The sequence below is a fragment of the Rhinolophus sinicus genome, linkage group LG01, assembly GCF_036562045.2.
Source record: "Rhinolophus sinicus isolate RSC01 linkage group LG01, ASM3656204v1, whole genome shotgun sequence".
NCBI classification, from domain to species: domain Eukaryota; kingdom Metazoa; phylum Chordata; class Mammalia; order Chiroptera; family Rhinolophidae; genus Rhinolophus; species Rhinolophus sinicus.
In genome coordinates this window covers 183700557-183719486 of record NC_133751.1, presented here as the reverse complement: position 1 = coordinate 183719486, position 18930 = coordinate 183700557, and the positions used below count along the sequence as shown (strand labels likewise).

The 18930-nt window shown below is 38.4% G+C and overlaps 1 protein-coding gene across 11 annotated transcripts in view; it reads left to right on the top strand.

The window, feature by feature from the left end:
- The first annotated feature begins 315 nt into the window (after positions 1–315).
- Positions 316–18930, top strand: part of CMKLR2 (chemerin chemokine-like receptor 2) — a 46120-nt gene continuing 27505 nt past the window's right edge. For 3 of the 11 annotated variants that reach the window (XM_019727079.2, XM_074340899.1, XM_074340887.1), the window contains exons 1-5: positions 316–482; positions 1636–1831; positions 4002–4154; positions 5647–5687; positions 13015–13065. The gene's annotated coding sequence lies outside the window, so the exon portion shown is untranslated. Of the gene's footprint in view, positions 483–1635; positions 1832–4001; positions 4155–5646; positions 5688–13014; positions 13066–16456; positions 16658–18930 lie in introns of all 11 variants that reach the window. The other 8 variants (XM_019727071.2, XM_019727072.2, XM_074340921.1 and 5 more) reach the window with 5 other exon arrangements.

Sequence of the window (18930 nt, the reverse complement as noted above, 5' to 3'; positions counted from 1 at the left end):
AAAATGCAAGTAGTGATTGAACCACTTAAAGAAGTCAGGAAAATATGCTTTATTCTCTGTTCCTTGTCCTTTCCCAAAATGTGACATTTTAGAAAAATCCAGATACACTTACATCATATCCATAATCTGCAGTTTAACAAGAAAAGTAGCATAATTAAAGGGCTGGAACCAGCCTGAACTCCCAGAGCAGTCCTTTTCTCTTGAATCAGGGCCAAGGATGGTGTCACCCAGATGTCTGTTGACTAAGTGATATACACCAGATTTAACCAGTGGCAAACCACATTTCTTTTTCTAGGGCAGTAAGTTAAAAGATTATTTGCTTCCCTTGGTTACAAAAAGAGGAAGCACTTCTTCCAAGACTTGGGGTAGCTGCGACCAGTTCTCCCAGAGAAATTACTCACCATAAAGATTCAGAACCCAGAACCTGAAGCCTCTGCCCACGTCTTTCCCTGCAGCTGCCTGGCAGAGGCACCTTCTGAGAGGTGAGTGTTTGCTTTGCCTTCCAAAAGCTTCCGGCCCTGAGATTTGTTAAGAAAACCAATCTAAATCCTCATATGTGGCTCTCATTTGATTTAGCATTTGACATATTAAAAGAGAAGGTTTATTCAAATTAGAGATAACAATAGAAGCTGTTCCCCACATTTCCGCAGGTAATTAGAGCGTGTGTATCTTAATTAAAAAGATGTAGTGCTAAATCCTCTAACAGATTTACTGAGCATCCTGAAGGCTCAGTTCCTGCAGGGGCCATAGAGAATTCAAAGCAAGAATGTGGAGAAGGCTTTGTCCTCAGTGGCTTTTAAGAATCTGTCCTTTATGGAAGCTGTCTTATATGGCCAGGTTGGCATGGCTCCTTGATGTGACCTCCCAGAGCCACTGAGTCTGCGGCTGTGAGTCCATTTTAATGTCTAGAAAAAGCTTTGCATGGCTCCAGCCTCACTGTTCAAGCCAATCAAAGCCCCAAAGTCTAAGCTCCAACCCTGCCTACCCAAGGAGACAGTCACCTTCTTGTATGACAAGAGGGAAAAACCAAAAAGCAGTGAAGTTTCCCATTTTTCACAAATTGGTCTGAACGTACAAATTCCTAACTAAAAGTGAGTCTTGGCAGGTAGTCCTGTCCTAGGCCTGTAGCTTCCCTGACAAAGGTCAGTCTTTACCTTAAGTGAGCCTGTCTGTTGTCTTTTTGCATCTAAGATAACATACCTTTGAAATGTCCGAGTAATCTCCTTCTCCAGACCCCTCAGGGCACAGCCCACTGCACCAGAGCAGGAGACCACAGAACCCCTCATGTTATCTAGTTCCCCCACATACCATCTCTGTGTGCTGTCAATGTGAATTATTATCTGTCCTGTACCCACCAGTGTAAAAGAAATCTGTGTCTCCCCATCTTACTTTTATCCAATCCCAGACATTCCCCCCTCCCACTTTGCATTCTCTTGCTGCCTTAATCTACCACCAACGGATATCAGGTAAATTGCCTTGAAAGGAGGAAACTTTGTCTCCTCCTTTGATTCTAATGTATATAATAAGCTAAAAAACTGCCATCCTCCAGAGCATTTTCTCAATCCGTTGAGATTTTGCTTCCTGGCAATTGTCCGTTTGGCTCGAATAAACTCATAAAAAATTCTCTCTCTACAGGTTTGGACATTTCTTACGTCGACATGTATTTTAGGAGATGGCATTTGGAGTCAGATGCCTGGGACTGAACTCCCACCCTACCCTGCAACTTGCAGTAGAGACTCTCTTAATACACCTCCAATGAACTGATTGACCAGCTTTACCAATGCACCCAGCATCCATTGCTCCCATTACATACCCCTCCCCTCCCCCGCAGGTAAGTTATCTCTAGCACATCCGAGCATTTCAGCTTCAACTACTTTTGAATAACAGAGCAATTGTCTAACTAACTATATGTATGTGGCATGGCTTGTAACCATATATATATATATATATATATATATATATATATATATATATATATATATATATATGTATATATATGTATATATATGGTTACATGTCTTAGGGGAGCTTCTCAAAATAACAGCCGAGAGATTTATTACTGTTCCTGATTTTTGGGGACCAATTTCAAAGCTAAGTAATCATACCTTTCAACTCTATTGTTTTAGGTGGTAACTAAAACATGAAAATGTGTCCACTTTCCTGAGTTTCAGTGGGTACTGTGCTTAAACAATGCTTGTCGCGTAGTAAATTTCGGCTGCATGTCATTTCTCGACTCTGTTGCTACTCGGGGCCTCCCCGTGTACCACCAAAAACTAAATTCAGAAACCATGCCTAGTAACCAAAACTTCTTGAAATCCTCCAGATGTCTTTTGTGGGTGAAATTATGCTTGTGTGATGACGGAAGGTAGCCTTTCACTACTGGTAAAGCTGAAAATCCCTGACCCAAAGGAATGGGACCTGGTGACTGGCTAGAGGTCTCCAGCCGAGAGCTCTGCCGCCACCTCCTTCAACGAGCACTTCTAGGCTAGGATCATACTGAAAGGAAATGTGCCAAGCTTATTAGTAGTGGTTACTTCTGTGGAATCAATGGATTGGGAGCAAATGTGGGAGAGTGTACATCCTTAGGGGCCCGGGGATATTTGTAGTTTGTAAACGCGTACCCCCACCCCCCATCGCCCAGGTTGGTCCCAGCCCACCCGTACCCCCCACCGTACGGATTACTGCTTCACATTTTCTAGACTTGGTCTTGGAAAAGAGGAAAAAGCATTTTCCCTCTACCTTTCATTGTTCTTGGCTAAGACCCCGTGTAAAAAAGACTAACAGGAGGGGGTAAAAAAAACACACAACAATTTTAATTACATACATTCAGGAGGCCCACCTGGTGAGGCTGGAATGGCCACCAGAAGACTGAGGACTATAAAGGCTCCTCAGCTAAGAAAAGGGAGGGATGGGGTCTTGGTTGAAAGGGGGGAAGGCAATTCACAGGAAGGTGAGAAGAGGAAATGTTTGGTAAACAAAGGTTGGCCTGACTGGTAAATGAGTGGCTCAGAGGAAAAACTTATCTCTAGCAGTAGCTCTCTTCCCGGTACAGGCCCCCTTTCTAATGCAAATTTCCTTTATAAATGTAGATTTCCCTTTTACAAAAAGGTAACTTTTACTGTTTTCAAAGCTTCTTCTGTGTCTGCAGTTTCTTAAAAATAATCAGCTCAAGCTAATCCTTGTGTCAAAGAGGCATATTTTGAGGTGGCACATTCTGTTCCCCTTTCAGTGTTTCATGGCAGTCAGATACAAAATCGTGTGCTCCTCAAACAATGTTCAATTAGCTGGCCTAACACTGTTTTAGGAGCTAATAATGTTCGATTTCCAATATCACGTGGTGAAGCTGATGTTAGATCTCACAAAAATAATCAAGTTAGCCCTGCAGAGGGAAGCTAACCACATCAAGGCTTGTTTACCCTTAGCCTCCAGAATTCTCACCCCGTGAATTTCTGAATTCTGAGTCCTGCTTCAGATACACAGATGGAGCCCACAGATATGAGATGAGGGATAAAAATCAAATCTTTAATTTCCTCAGTCTGGAAAGTTCTCTCTCAACCTATCTAAATAAAGAAATAAAAATAAAAATACATACTTCACTAATAATGTGATTCCAATTCTTTACTATCAGAAATACGCTGAAACCCAGTGCATTTGAAAAGCTCTCTTTTGACATTTCTAAGGCTCTTTTCATATCGTCCTTGGAATGCAATTTAACTTGATTTTTCATAAGCAAAAGCCCACCCAAACAAAGGAGTAATCGCTGCCTCCCCCATCACTGTTTTTCAGCCTGCGGCACTGCAGCCAATAGTAATGATTTCCATTAAAAAAAACAACAACAACAAATCTCCATTACACACACATACATGCTGAGCAAAAGAATTAATTTGTGCAGTATGTGCATTGCTTACTTTTCTCCTGGAATACGTGATGAATTTTTTATGGAGGGTGGTGGAAGGGAAGAACCACATTCAAGTGAAACCCAACATCATTTTCCTCTACAGTGTCATTTCAAAAGCCAGATAAAAGCCAAATGAGGAGGCAGGGAAAAGAGTGTACAACGTAGCCGTTCTGAAAACCACCCTCCATTTCATACTGCAGCCGGGAGGTTACACCCAGGCATCACAATAGCTTCTCTCCTCACAGAAAATTAACTGGTAAGTGCTTCTTTGTTTTTCTCAAACTGACACATTTGCAAGTGACCTGATGAGGATTCCTGCACATGATTTATTTCCAAAACAGTATTTTGACTAATTACCAGCTGGCAAAAAAGAAAAAGGACTCCTGATAGTTTATGAAAAGCTGTATGTGCAGGTTCATATTTTTGGTCCTGTCAAAAGTGTTGAGGGAAGAATCATAACAGGGTTTGCTACAGCTGCTGATTAAATCTAAAACACTGACAGAGAGAACATGAGGGCACAAAAAACTTTCTGCAATTTCCTCAGCTTTTACCTAGAAAATGACTGCTCATAAATGTGGGTTTTAAGTAGTTGTGACTCAGAAATGATCAAGCATCATTTGTGGAAAGCTCACTGTAGAGAAATCTAATAGGAGAAAATGGTACTCGGAGATGAAAATTGATTTTGCCCTTCTTAGATTACAAGGTGGGAAAAAAGTTCTAAATTGTGTTGTAATGTGGTTTGGTTGTTTTTTCCCCTTCTCTTTTTAAGATGAATAGGCTTGTGGTTCTTCAAATCAAACATTTCTTTGTTGTTGCTATTTGAAATCTCCTAATCAATTGCCTGTTAGAATAGTTGGTCTTGGGCCCTCTAATGAAGGACAAATGGCTAAATGCAGCGAAGTAGCTGGGAGGAAAGGTTCAAGTAACTCGATTGTTCCTTTAGTAGTCAGATAACTGTAAGCACGAATTGCTTGTTTCTAATAGTTTATCATTTCCTCCAAGTGAAAGCTAATGAAAATCAAATCAAGGTTTGATATCAGAGCTTTCATATGCAATTACTCTCTTAAATTGGCTCTTTTCACTTAAAACAAACGCATTCACCCAAGCTTCCACAAACTTGTTGCTAAAGTAATTCACTATTTTTTTTTGTTTGTTTTATGGGGGGGAAAAAGCCAAGGGATCTTTCTCTGGGTTTCAAATTACCTAGTTCAAGTAATTCTTCTTACTGGATAATTCTCATCATGTTTACTTGTCTTCCAGATACTAAATTACTAAATGGCTTTTAAGTTTTTTCATGGCCTTTATGATTTTACCTGGACCTTAAGTTATTTACTTAATAAAAGACTGTCAACATTTTCTTGTTACTTTACCACTAATTATCATCTCCCTGAGATAGGTATTTAACACAACATTTCCTTTTCAAAGCCACAGCACTTTGGAGCCAACTTACGGAAGTAATTTTAAAAGGAGAAAAACTTTATGTTCAAATTTTTCCAAATTATTTATAACTTTAAAAAATCAGAAGCAATCTACATATCCAACAGGAGGCTTTTAAAGAAACTTATTTATCATCTCAATGAAATATTTTGCAGTCATTACTTATAATGTTAATGATTATAATTATGTAAAGAATAAATGCAGCTGAAAAAAATTGAAGAAAATACGCAAAATTGAAAATAGTTGTGTTGAGCTGATGATATGCTAATGGTGTGTGTGTCGGAGGACAATATTTTCTTCTACCCTCTTAGGTGCAGTTCCTGAGGTCCTGTGAATTAAACTGACAAGACAGGTTAGTAAGAGAAAAAACAAAACTGTAATCACACATTTTTATTAGTGTGCATAGAGGAGTTCATAGAAAAATGTGACTCAAAGGGATGGTTAGAATCTGGGGCATATAAACCCTTTTAATAGCAGAGAAGGGCACTTAACAGTCCGAAAACAAGGGATTTTTTAAGAAGGAAGGGAGGAGGAAAAAGGGCATTTATGGGAAAATAAATGACTTTTTAGTAAGATAAATGAGCCCTTAGGAGAATAGGTGGGCAATATTATTGTTTTTATGATGTGTCTGTTTAGGTGTGGTGTGTCTTTACTCTGGTTGCTCGTAGGGAGGGGATTTGTGACAACTGAATTCCTTTGATACCTTAATTACCTTTTCAAAATAATTTTTATGCCACAGTGGCATATTCTGGACCCTTTCAGGTGATACTTCCTTTCTTTTCCCCCAAACTTTCTCTAATACCCCATTACTTTTATAATTTAAAAACTTTATAATTTTGAAAATTCCTATCTATTTTTTTCTTCTGATCTCAATTTTTGTATTTACCACAGAAAGTTAAACCCTTCAACCTGGTAGGGACTCCAGTGCTAATTCACCTGGTTTCTTTGGTGACATTAACTTTAGACAAGAAAAACTGATAGTATAACATTTTAAAAGATAAAAAGTAACATACCTACTTAAATGAAGATTACTAACATAGAATTCTTTTAAATTGGACAATTTCTAAATATGCTTCAAATCAATGGTTGCACAGTATCTTTACACTTGTTATTTTGATTTTGCCTATCTCCCCAGAACTCTAATCCCAACTCTGCCTCTAATTTATTTCATGGCTTGAGGCAGAACAAAGTCTCTGGACCTCAATTTCCTTTCCTCTAAAAGAAATCTGAGGCTAAATTCCCTGCAGTTCTCCAATCCTCCCACCACCTTTTTAACCATTTAAGTCAATGCTCAATGCGATATATGTAGTGGGTACTTAGCACAGTGGATACCTAATAAATACTTGGTGAGACACATCTTTTTTTTTTTTTTTGAGACACATCTTTTATTCAGACTATTTTTTTCATATTCTTCAGTTATCATAGTACGTTCTGATTATTCCATTGATACTCAAACGAGATGAAAAATGCTCTTCGTTGTTACTGTTCCTATTAATAGGAAATGGTAATAAATAAAGAAAAATGGTAAGAAAACTATACATGATTCAGGCACAACATTTTGCTAGAAATTATGCAGCCTTCCCTTCAATCAAGTGAATATATTTGTCAATGATTAATTAAAGGGTGGCAGGGGAGTAGTTAAATGGGGTCTGGCTTTGCCTGTAGAAAAGTTTCTGGCTGTGTGAAGCAAACTGACCCATGGTAGAGGCAACCATTTGACCTTGGTCTCATTGGCCTTATTCAGCACACACAATGAACTAGCCCATGTACATTTGAGTGTGTGAAACACTGCATCCAGCAATTTTCTACAGGATAAATGCAAATAAAAGACTTGGTTGTGATAAAGGAATTCCTGAAAACAAGTAAATAAGGCATGTGAGAGCTTTTGAATGGTTGACATTTTGTTTTACAAATCTCAGTTTTTATCTCCATGTTCAAGCAAAGGGAGAGGAAAGTTGGAAAATATGGCTCCTTATTTGGAAGTCTGCTGTTTTCCATTTTTGGAGGGAAGGGAGGTTGTTTCTTTCTCATGAATAAACAGAAGCCTTCATTATGTGTCAAGCAAATATTGACCGAACCCTCCGCTAGTGTGGTGGAAGAAGACACAGGAATTTGAATGGAAGGTTCTTGCCTTACGTAAGCTTCAAGTTGTGTTGTCTGGGAGACAGCATTAAGTTATTAAATAAAAACGTTTTCAAAGTGTGTAGTACCTACAGGAAATGGAGTTCAGAAAAGGGACAGATGGACGTGGACAGGAACATGGACATTAACAGGTCATGGAGGAGGTGAGGCTGGTATGGGCGTCCCATCAGGAGTCAAAGTGAGATGAAAAGATCTGGACTTGCCTGAGCACCCGATGAGGGCACGCACCAGAAGTCCTTGGTCTGGGGAGTCCCACGTGGAAGACCTTGCCGGGAGGGAGGAGCCCAGAACAGACTTTGACTTCTGAGAGGAGAGGGGGTGTGAGAACAGCATACGAGTGAAAATAGGAGGCGTTGTTGCCACTAAAACATCAGGGCACAAAAGGCCTATTTTGGGTCTCCTGTAACAACAAAAAATGTCAGAGCATAAGAGAATTCCCTAGCTCACAACCCTCACTTCCTCCCCAAGCTCTACCCAGCTCTGACGAGGCCAGTAGCCCGGTGCTGTGTCAGTACACCTGACAGAGTCTTGGCACCCAAGAGGAGCACACTTGTATACAAACATGGAATTCACCTTATGGAGACCCTGGAAATACTTTTTAGTGAACTCTTGTCAAGTGTAGTATATTTATTGGGCAAACACAGTGGGTACCACTGGGGACACCCCATTGAATCCTGAGTTAAAACTACAAATGCTCTCCCATTTGTCCTCATGGTCAACTGGGGAAATTTTCAGGTTACAATAGAAATATATGTATATAGCACTTTACGTTTCTTGTGGTGCTATTTTTGACAACCCCGCCGACTACTCTCTGCTAGGGAATCCATATCTAACTCAGTTCTGTAATGAAGGCTCTCATTTAAGTCCTGAAAACCTGTAATACCAGTGTTGCTGATTACATATTTCAGAATTTCACCAACCCCAATAATAAAGCTGCGCTCAAAGCCAGGCTGACCCAACTAGGACGGGGAAATTCCCAAGTGGACTTAGAGTGTGGTTTTTAAACCAAAGACCAAAGCAAAGTAGAAAAAGAATTCAGGCCCAGCAGCGGGTTAGGTGGACATTATTAAAACACCAAAAACAGAAGGCCTTGTTGGTACCACTGGCAAAGAGGCAATCCCTAGATGACTAAGTTCCAAGTAAGGTGAAGCCAAGAAAGTAATTCATAACATTTAACATACAAAGAATTCAATAGGGAGAGGTCATACTTTTGTCGCAGCAATTATATAGAAGCAAAGCAGATTTCATGTGTGCTTAAAATGGCGTCCAGGGCTACTCTCTGAAGTTCTAATGTTGCGTTTCTTTTGTGCAAGGAAAAAAAAGTTATTAAAGAACTGTCCATGGTCAACCAGTCAGTCATCTAGCATAATAACTGAATCAGTTGGGTTTAGTCAGTCCATTGCCAATGCTTTACATAATTAAATACAATAGACGTCACATTCAACAAAAAGTGATTATTATAGACACAGGTAGTATAGTCATTACAAAACTGTTTGAGGAACACTAGAGGGTGCATCAGGGCTTGGGATAAAGGCAGAGTTAATATAAAAAAGGGAGGATTTCATGCAGCAGAACTTTGAAAGGAGGTATGCAACCTGGTAGCTTGGAAAAGGCAGAGACTCCAAGCCAAGTCTAATAAATATGTGCGGGACCAAATTATCTTTACCTGGCATGTAAATTTGTATATTAAGTTAGATATTGGAACCAGAAGAAAGTGCTTACAGGTATCCTTAATTTTTCATAAAACTTTCTCTTTGGTGGTTTATAATGATAAGCCTCTATCTGAGTAGGAGAAATCTGGTAGTGAAGCATTCTGCTTAATTATATAACTAAAAGTTGACATAGATGTTTTTTCACTAGGTTGTACCATATAAAAGTGATTATTTGACCTTGACCATTTTTGACCTAACAAAATGACAATTCCTTATGCTTCAACATAAAAAAATATGGATTACTAATTTAATAAAAATAGTTAGATACATTTATATATACTTATTTTATTATATAAAAATTTGTTGACTTGTGTATTTTGTTTATGCATATTATATAGTTATATATTTAACACTAAAACCATATTAACCATACTATGGCTTTGATGATTAAGAAGGCACTTCCTCCTTCATTCACTAAACTTTCATTGAGTACCTATTATGTTTCCTGCACTCTGCTCTGTACTTGAGATATAGGATGAGTAAAACATAGTCCCTGCCCTTGAGGCTCTCACAGTTTAGTAAGGAAGATAAACACATTAACAGATCATTATTACAGAGAGGAGACAAGGGTTACGAAGAAAGTCCCTGAAGCCAGACAATCCCAGAAGTCTCCTCTGGGCTTCACCACTTTTGCTAATTGCCCAACCTCTCCTTAGCCTCATAGAAATAATAGAATAATAATAGTACTTCACAGGATTGTTGTGAGAATTCAATGTGAAAATGCATGGAAAGTTGCTTAGCCACTTAACAAATCCTCAGGGAACGTTAGCTATTACCATAATGTGTGAAATGCTTTATATAATTAGATGTGCTTAGTATTTTCTTCCTTTTGAATGTAGCTAGGTGAACTGGTTTTAATTATAAGCAATAAATGATTAGACAACCATATGGTCTATAGGAAACTAGTTTGCTCTTAATACTTTGGAGAACATTCTCCATCATCTTTCCATGGAAGTGGGACCTGTTGTCCATCAAACGACCTGCTCTAATTAAGTGGCTGGACAGATTTAACACCTCTCAGAAAGGAGGCTAGCTTTCCTAGGTAATCAACATTCCTTTAGCACCTTTAATAGATTGAGGTTCTGAACACAGGAATGAGTGGATTTGATGATAATGAATAACTTAAATTCCCTTCTCAAACTCACCTTTGCCTTCTTAGACAAAAATAAAATGATTGTTGAGCTGCCTATGAGCATGAATTCCTGTTATCAAAACCCACTGAGCTGTCTTTCTACCAGTCAATAAATAGTGAGGTCTACTATTTGCCAGGCTCTGTAGTAGGCTCTGTGAGTATAAAGGTAAGCAAAACTACAGTCTGGTGGGAGAGAGACATTTATCAAATAAGCATTCAAGTATATAAGTAAAATTGTAAGTCAAGTGTGTAGAGCAGAGATCCTAATTTAAAATGTGGGATAGGCTTGTGGAGGTCAGGAATGAGTTCATTCGGGAAATCTAAAAATACTGCTTGCCCTTTAAAACTGTTGGCGATTTTCTCCTTAATTCCAAAACCACCAGCAAATTCAGGAAATAAAAGCTTAGTCAAATCAGTTGTTTGGTTACCTTATGGAAAAATACTAAGTTGATATAAATTATTTATTCTATTGCCCAGGTGCTTTAGATAATATTAAACATGACTTTTCTGTTTGATTGTCATTCTGCTCCAGATGGGCTTTCATTTCATTAACTCTATTCCAAATGAACCCATTCACCTCTGGATTCATTTTAGCATAATCAACATACACACAAAATGTATACTTAATTACTGTTCTCTACGTGCACTGACCAAGAAGATGGGGGGAAATGTAGAAGATAGTAAAATGACTAAGCTTGTCCTCCTTTGTCTGGGAGGGATGCCTGGCTCGGGAATGATAGTTCACGTATAACATGGCATTTCTCCATCGTTTGCCTTTTTTCTGAGAGATTAAATGGGGAAAGGGAATTTCACCACACACTTGAAACTGCTTATCTAGGCGGAAGGATCATATTGCACCAAACCTCCATAAAAGTGGTATTTTCAGATCTCAGAAATGTATACCATCTCCTAGAACACAGGGAGGGGAAAAAAAACGATTGTAGAGAGTGTCTCTCCATTTAAACTTTTTATTAAAATATTTACAAGAACATTCACTTATTTATTCAACCTAAAATAAGTAAAAGCTTGATTTAAAAAAAAAAAAAATTAGATCTCTTTTCTAGCCATGGCAAATGGAACCTGCTTGAATGCACTGCCTGCCCTTCAGGAATTTCCTAAAGAATGACCATTTTCCCCCTTTTTACATTTTTCTCAAGCGATCAGTAAATAACTCATTCATCACATTTAAAAGAATGCCCCAACAGAAATTCTTTGGAAGAGCTGGTGTTTTTCTTGCTGAGGCAGACAGCTGATGTGTTCTCTGGCCAGCTGGATTATAGCAACTCAGTGAGATGATAGCAAGAAGCCCAGCTATGTTGTAGCAATCTTCCTCACAAAAAATGAACTCATCAACACACATCATTTGATGTAAAATAAATAAACTCTTTTAGTAGAACATTATCACAGGATTGGAATGTCCTCGTTTTGGAAAGGAAAGAATGAGCCCAGTGCAGCTTTACTCTAACAGGGGGAAACCACTATTTTGTTGCTCACAGTGGTATCTTTCAGCTGATGGTTTCTCTTAGGATGAAACATAAATCCAAAATGTTGTCTAATTACAAATAATATAATCAAGCAAGCTCTCTGATTAGAACCATTGATCATTAAATAAGCTGGATACCCAAGAATTTGCTACTTTTCAACCAAGTCATGTTAGTTCTGTGAATTATTTCATAATGCATCCTAATAAAACGACTAATAAATATAAGAACAAGGATATCTCACACTTCTTCAGGTCTTACTATGAGCCAGACACTGTCCATTGTTGACTGATGGGTTTTTCTCCCCAGAACATAGGTGAATAAAGTGGAATTGATTGTAATAAAAAGAAAATGATATAGTACGTGAGAACACTGTCTTTGATTTAGCATTAGAGGGAGGAAAAGAATATCTTTGCCTCCTACCTTTCTAAATTCTCAGCTAGAGCCCTTATAACAAAAGGCAGATGAACAAATTAATTTTAATTGATTTATATTAATTATAAATAATTAAATATAAATTTAATATAAGTGCAATTATATATAAAACTTATATTAATTTAAGAGACAGAAAAGCATACAAATTTATTTAATACAAGTGTTATATGATGTGGGAGCCTTCATAAAGAAGGCTTCCTAATGAAGACCTGAAGAAACAGTTAAACCTGAGTGTTTGATGCAAAGTGGAGTCATATGTGATGGGACAAAGAGATATGAGCTAAGGGTAGTAAAGGGGGTGGGGGAGAATCTAGCAAGTCCTGTTTTGTCAGATTCCTCTCCACGTCCATCCCTCCACCTTCGGAGATAAAGATACTCCTTTCCCCTGGGTATAGGGAGGCACCTCTCACATGTGGGTCTCATGAACTGCTTCAGAGGAAGGTCAGAAAAGCCTTCCTGTTCCTGCTGTTTCTCAAATTCCTTCAGCTTAAAATAGTCAATATGCCAAGTTGGCATATTTTGGGGTAGCATGTCCTGAACCCTGTCAGTATCTATGTTGGATTGAGGGGGAAGATGTGAAGTAGTATCTCTACAAATAAGAAAATCGGAAATAGGAGCGCACTACAGAGAGAGGGAAAATAGGAAATAGGAGACTGGAGATAGAGAAGGAAATTGTAATAATGATAGATGACTGTCAGACACTAAGCTGCACTTAATTGCCTTATTTCATCCTCACAGCTGCCCAATAAACTAGGTATTATTATCCTTCTTTTATAGATGGGGAAACTGAAGCTTCGAGCTTTTGACTAATTTCCCAAGTCCACACAGGTAGGTAAAAAAAGGGCACTGCAATTAGATACCAAGGTCTGTCTGACTCCAGGGCTCTAGATCTTAACAGCCATAAAATACTGCTCAGAAATGTTTGTGATTGTTTCTAGATTACATGGAAGTACTTGGTGAGGAGGAACTGGGAGGAAAGAAGGAAGTTTAACAACTGGAGAGACCAGGGTGACAGAAGAGAAAGAAAACAGACTGGAGAGGGGAATGTAGAAATAACACTCAACTCCATGTAAACACCCTAGAAATATTTAGATATCCCAAGGGAGAGTTGAGGCAAGGACAGTTACCGATTAAATATAACTGGAACTTCTTTGGGGCTGCTGTGACCTCTCTTCATCCCAGTTTGGTGAGGCAGACAGTATCCTCAGGACAAAGAAGGCATTTTGTGTTCGCAAACTATTGTGCTGATCAGGCAAAGAGCCACATTTAACCAATTACGTTGTAGTTTTGGGAGGGCTGGAACATTGGCTTAGATTGCTTCCTCTGTCCCTTTCAGGGATTAACGTGGTTTCAGTCTAACTGCAAAAAAAAAAGAGAAAAAGGAAAAAAAAAAAAAAGAGCAAGCAAGAGAGAAAAGGAAAGCTGCACGTATTTGAATACTGTGTTAAACATCCTAGCTGTGCAAAACAATTACATTAATCTTGCTTATTGGTCCTCCCCTTCACTCCCCCTTCCCCCCAAATTCCGTTTCCAACAGTCTCATCAAGGACCTGGCTTCAAACACACAGTCTTAAAAGAGAACAGGTAGGGGTGAGAGAAAGAGAGTCTGGGATCCCTAAAGAAAGAATTTCACTTGGGAATATCAGATTTGAGGTAGAATCAGAATTCTCTTCCTTTAAAGCCTTCCCTACTTGCCTGGTATTATTCTTAAACACCCACCCCCAAGCGCCACATTTGTCTAAGTGAGTGCTTCCCCATCCTGATGTTCAGTTCCATCATTATCCTAGGAGTGGAAGGTAAATTTGGTTTTGGAAATTGAATGGACCAGAAAGAAACTTCATACACATTTTTAAAAAAACTTTACCACATCCCCACCCTTCTCTCCCTGCTGTCAATTCTCCTCCCAAAGTCAGACCAACACTTTTGACTAAAGACTTACTAAAAGATAATTTTTTAAAAAACCAAGGTCAAAGATATAGAGAACAGATTGGTGGTTACCAGAGGGTGGGCAATGGATGAAATGGGTGAAGGGGTCAAAAGGTACAAATTTCCAGTTATAAAATAAATATGTCATGAGGATGTAATGTACAGCATGGCGACTGTAGTTAATAATACTGTATTGCATATTTGAAGTTGCTAAGAGAGTAAATCTTAAAAGTTCTCATCACAAGAAAAAAATTTGTGACTATGTTATGGGGACAGATATTAACTGGACTCGTTGTGATCATTTTGTAATTCATACCAATATCAAATCATGATGTTGTATACCTGAAACTAACATATTATATGTCAATTAATCTCAATAAGGTAGAAAACAAACTTCAAAAAGATAATTTTTAAACAGGTAAATCATAACTCACAAATACAAGGTCGGACAATTAAGTTTGCGAACTTCCCACTGTGTAAGTTAATGTAAGCATACATAAAATTAACATGTTTCAAAGGTTTTATTTAACTCATTAGTTAATGAGAGAATCAGTAAAATGTTACATGGGTTAAAAGCAGAAGTCCAAGAATCACAAATATGTGAGCCATCAAGAATGTTGAAATGAATTTATCAACAGTTGCAAAACCGGCCAATCCTCACAGGGCAATAATCAGTTACACTCCACTAGACACAATTCATTTGCATTTCTCTGGACAAGGATCATTTGCAACAATATAAGTTGTCTACAACTTACACAACTGTAAAATACCTCCAAGGCATTTAGAACCTGAAGAGACACTCGGGGTAGGATTTCTAGGAATCTTTTTGCCCATTTCAGAATCTTTCACAGTTTTTCCTGGCCAGCCCTAAATATACTGAAAGAATTATGTTACCCTTCTTCATATGGAATTCAATAGAGAAAATATTAAACCCACACTCCCAAATTTCATAATGAAAGTAAAATAGCTTCTTTCTAGAATTTATTGCAAAATTATAGCTAAATCCATGGAAGTTAATTAAACCTCGTTAATGTTTTACTGCCTCTACTTTGCTGTACTAACTTACTCTGCTTTTGAAGTAATACTCCCCTCCCGTTAACTCAGCTCTTGGCCACACTGGTGATATCCGTAGTAAAGTCCTCTTCCAGGCCAAACCTTGGGATAGGCCAATGGCTGAGTATTTCTCAATGAAATAATTCCAAGACAAAGATGGAGACACATTATATAACGCTCTCACTGTAGATGGGTAAACTATCAAAAATTAAACCCAACCATTAATCATGTTTCTCAGGACACGTACATATCATAAATCATGTCTTACAATGTACCTCTGTATTAAGACTACTCTACTGATTTTAATTCTAACATTACAATACAATATGTCAAGAGGTTGGGAAGTGGGGTCCTTTTTAAGCAGTATAAGATGCCACCTTGAAAACACTTCGGATATTTGCTGGGTGTGTTAGTGAAAAAGATAATTATTATTATTCAATGCAAAATAACTAATTACAAATTTAAACAATTATTTTAAATAAAGCAAGCAGCTCCCTAGATTTGAAAATGAGAAGGTGAGGGCTGGACAGGAGGATAAAGATGAAAAATTGAAGGCTCGTGGTTAGACTTCGATCAACTTTCTCTGATTCTGAGCTGGAAGTAGAAATAGTGAGTGTAGTAAAGTAGACTTATGGGGGCAGAGTCCCAGAGAGCCATTTCCAGGCTCTTGACCTCACATGGAAAGGTGCTGGCTCGGGTAGTAGATGGCCATCAGCTGTGATTAATTGGCCTTCAGCTGTAACCAGTTAGCTGTTAGCCACTGATATAACTGCCGTAGCTGCACTAACAAGCGCAGATTGCAGTTAACAAGGGGTAGATGTGTTGGTTGGCAGAGAAGCGGGCGGCAGATTGCAGATCGTGTGGTTCCTGCTTCCTGTGTCCCCAACTCAGCCACCAGCAAGAACATAGTGGTATGACTCCCGTATCTATGGCTCTGTGGGTGTTCCTTTTTGGCCTCACCATGTCTTGTGTTCTTATGCGGGGACCGGGAGCTGAGACCCTGCATGACAAGACTATAAAGGGATCCCTGAAACAACAGTCGCCTGTGTCTCAGGGTGACACTTGCCATGGAAGACTGAGTCCGGTTCACCACCAGCACCATCAGCAAGACCCCAGTGGTTTGCCAGGAAGTCATGATCATGGGAAGGCTGTTGTTTTGTGGTTAACACAAGCCCCTTATTGGTAAACTGATGCACCCTATTTCCGCAACTATGTAGATTCCTCTTGGTTCTTGTTCCAGCTCTGATTTTTGCATTCTGACTCCTGGCTGATCTATCTCCTGCAGCTTTACTCATTTCCGGCCTCTTTGAGTGAACACTGACACTTGGCTCATAAAGAAACTATATTTTCTGATGTGTCGCTTCATAGAGGCTTTAGATCTCTCCTTCAAGTGTGGTGGAGCGTTGGTTCCCCTGATCTCAAGGCAGCTCGATGCTATGTGGTGAGTCCTCTCTTCCTAGGCCTTCAGCGGTGGCTACACCCCTTTGCTCAAGGTCACAGGTCACTTTATACCTAACTGCCCGGAAGGAAGGGCCTGCATTCAAACAGCTCTCTGCCTCTCCCTCAAGGAACCCAGCAGCACTACCTTCACTACTTTCTCTCCCAGGTTCATCCAGATGAGCGACTTGATTGCTAAAATCTAGAATTTAGATTCTCCCAACTTGCATTAAGAAAGAGGAAACAAACAAAAAGTAAAACCAAACTTAATGTTTCACCATAATGGTAGGAGTTGATGTTTAGTAGGTCAACTTATTAACCTATACCAAGATTACATTTATTTTCGGTCTTTCTCACTTGTTCTTTTAACAGATATTTATTGAGCATATTCTGTGTTCTAGGAATTGTTCTAGCAAGTACAGATACAGCAGAGAATGAAAAGAGACAAAGATTTGGAACTTAGAATTTATATCTTATGGGGTTTCTTACAGTAAGGAGGTAAATAATTAATGATTAAAGAGTTCTACCTTATAGAGGGGAAAACTTTAAGAATCTAATTGGTATGCTAATCGATGTTCTCAGTTAATCGCAGACAGAGTAACCTTTAAATTTGGGCAGCAACCTGAAAATAAAGGCACAGTGCTTCAGAAGGTACAGTCTTCCAACCTTAAAGAGTTAAGCAATAGCAAACATCCTGGCTCCTATTTTTTTTCCAACTTTTTAATGAAAAATTTCACACATTCAGAGCAGTTGAAAGAATAGTACAGAAAAAAAACATATCTATAATCTAGGTCAATTGTTAACATTTTGCTATATCTGGTTGATTTGTAGTCATTTATATGTTATATACATATGTATCTATATATGTAAATAGCATAGTAACATAAACACACATATATATTTCTTATTTGAAAATAATTTCAAGCTTACGGAAAAGTTGCAAGAAAAATACAAAGAATCCTCTCATATCCCCTTTACCTAGATTCACCAATTGTTAAATATTTGCCCCATTTGCTTTTATATTCTCTCTGTGTATGTATGTATGTAGTTTTTTTAAACCATTTAAGAGGAAGTTGATTATATTGTGTCCCCTTTCCCCATATATTTCAGTGTCTGTTTTCTAAGAACTAGGACATTCTCTTACATAACCACTGTATACTTATCAATCACAGGAAATTTAAAATTGATTCAATATAGCTAATCTACAATCCGTATTTTGTCAACTAATCCAATAATGCACTTTTGGGCATTTGTTTCCAGTACAAGATGCAGTCGTCCAGCATCATATGTGACATTTAGTTGTCATGTCTTTTTAGTTTCTTTTAATATGAAACATTTCCACAGCCTTTCTTTGTCTTTGATGACATTGGCGTTTTTTCAAGAAAACAGAACTTAAAATAAAAATGTTCCTCATTTGGAGGTTATCTGATGTCCATCTTGTGTTACAGGTGGAGTTATCCAAGAAGACTTTGGAATAGAGTTTAATGATCACATGTTTATTAGGTTGTGCCCTGTGTGTGGAAGGTGGGTGCGTAGGAGATAACTGGGCAGGGGGAGAAATTGAGCTACAAGGTAGGACTGACAGCAGTAGTGACTCTACGAGGACCTCTGAAGCTAAAATGGACCTCTCTGAATTGTCTCCCATTGGTCCAAAATGGACATGCCTTTGATCCATTTCAATGATCACTGAAGGGCATGACCTTGGGCAAGGGGTCTCTGTGTAGTAACAGCAGTCCCTTAATGGCTGCTAGCTGGAGGCTGTCTCTTGACTGCTCTCCCAGGAACAAGGGCAACAAGTTTTTCCTTGAAGGAGAAAATGCATTTCTGTTCACCACATTTCATGATTAGAATCAGGTTATACATTCCCAGCCTGACAACTATGATGTATATATTTTCTTCTGAATCTTTTGAAAGTAAGTTGTAGACTTCAGCTCTAAAAACTTGAGCATACATCCCTCCAAAAAGAACATTCTCCTATAAAACAATATCATTAACACACCTAAGAAAATGAAAAGTAATTTATTGATAATAGCCAATCCACTTCAGATTTCCCCAGTTATTCTCAAAATATCTTTTATAACTTTCTAAAATTAGTATCAAATCAATGGCCACATATTACATTCAGTTTTTGGATTTTTTTCTCTTTTAATCTGGAATAATCCCCCTATTTGTTTTTGAAGAGTCCATGCCTGATGTCTTTAAGAACCTTCCTACTTCTCAGAGTACTTTTCACATGTGAAAGTTCTAAGACTTAATGTCATAAGAACTGAGAAAAAT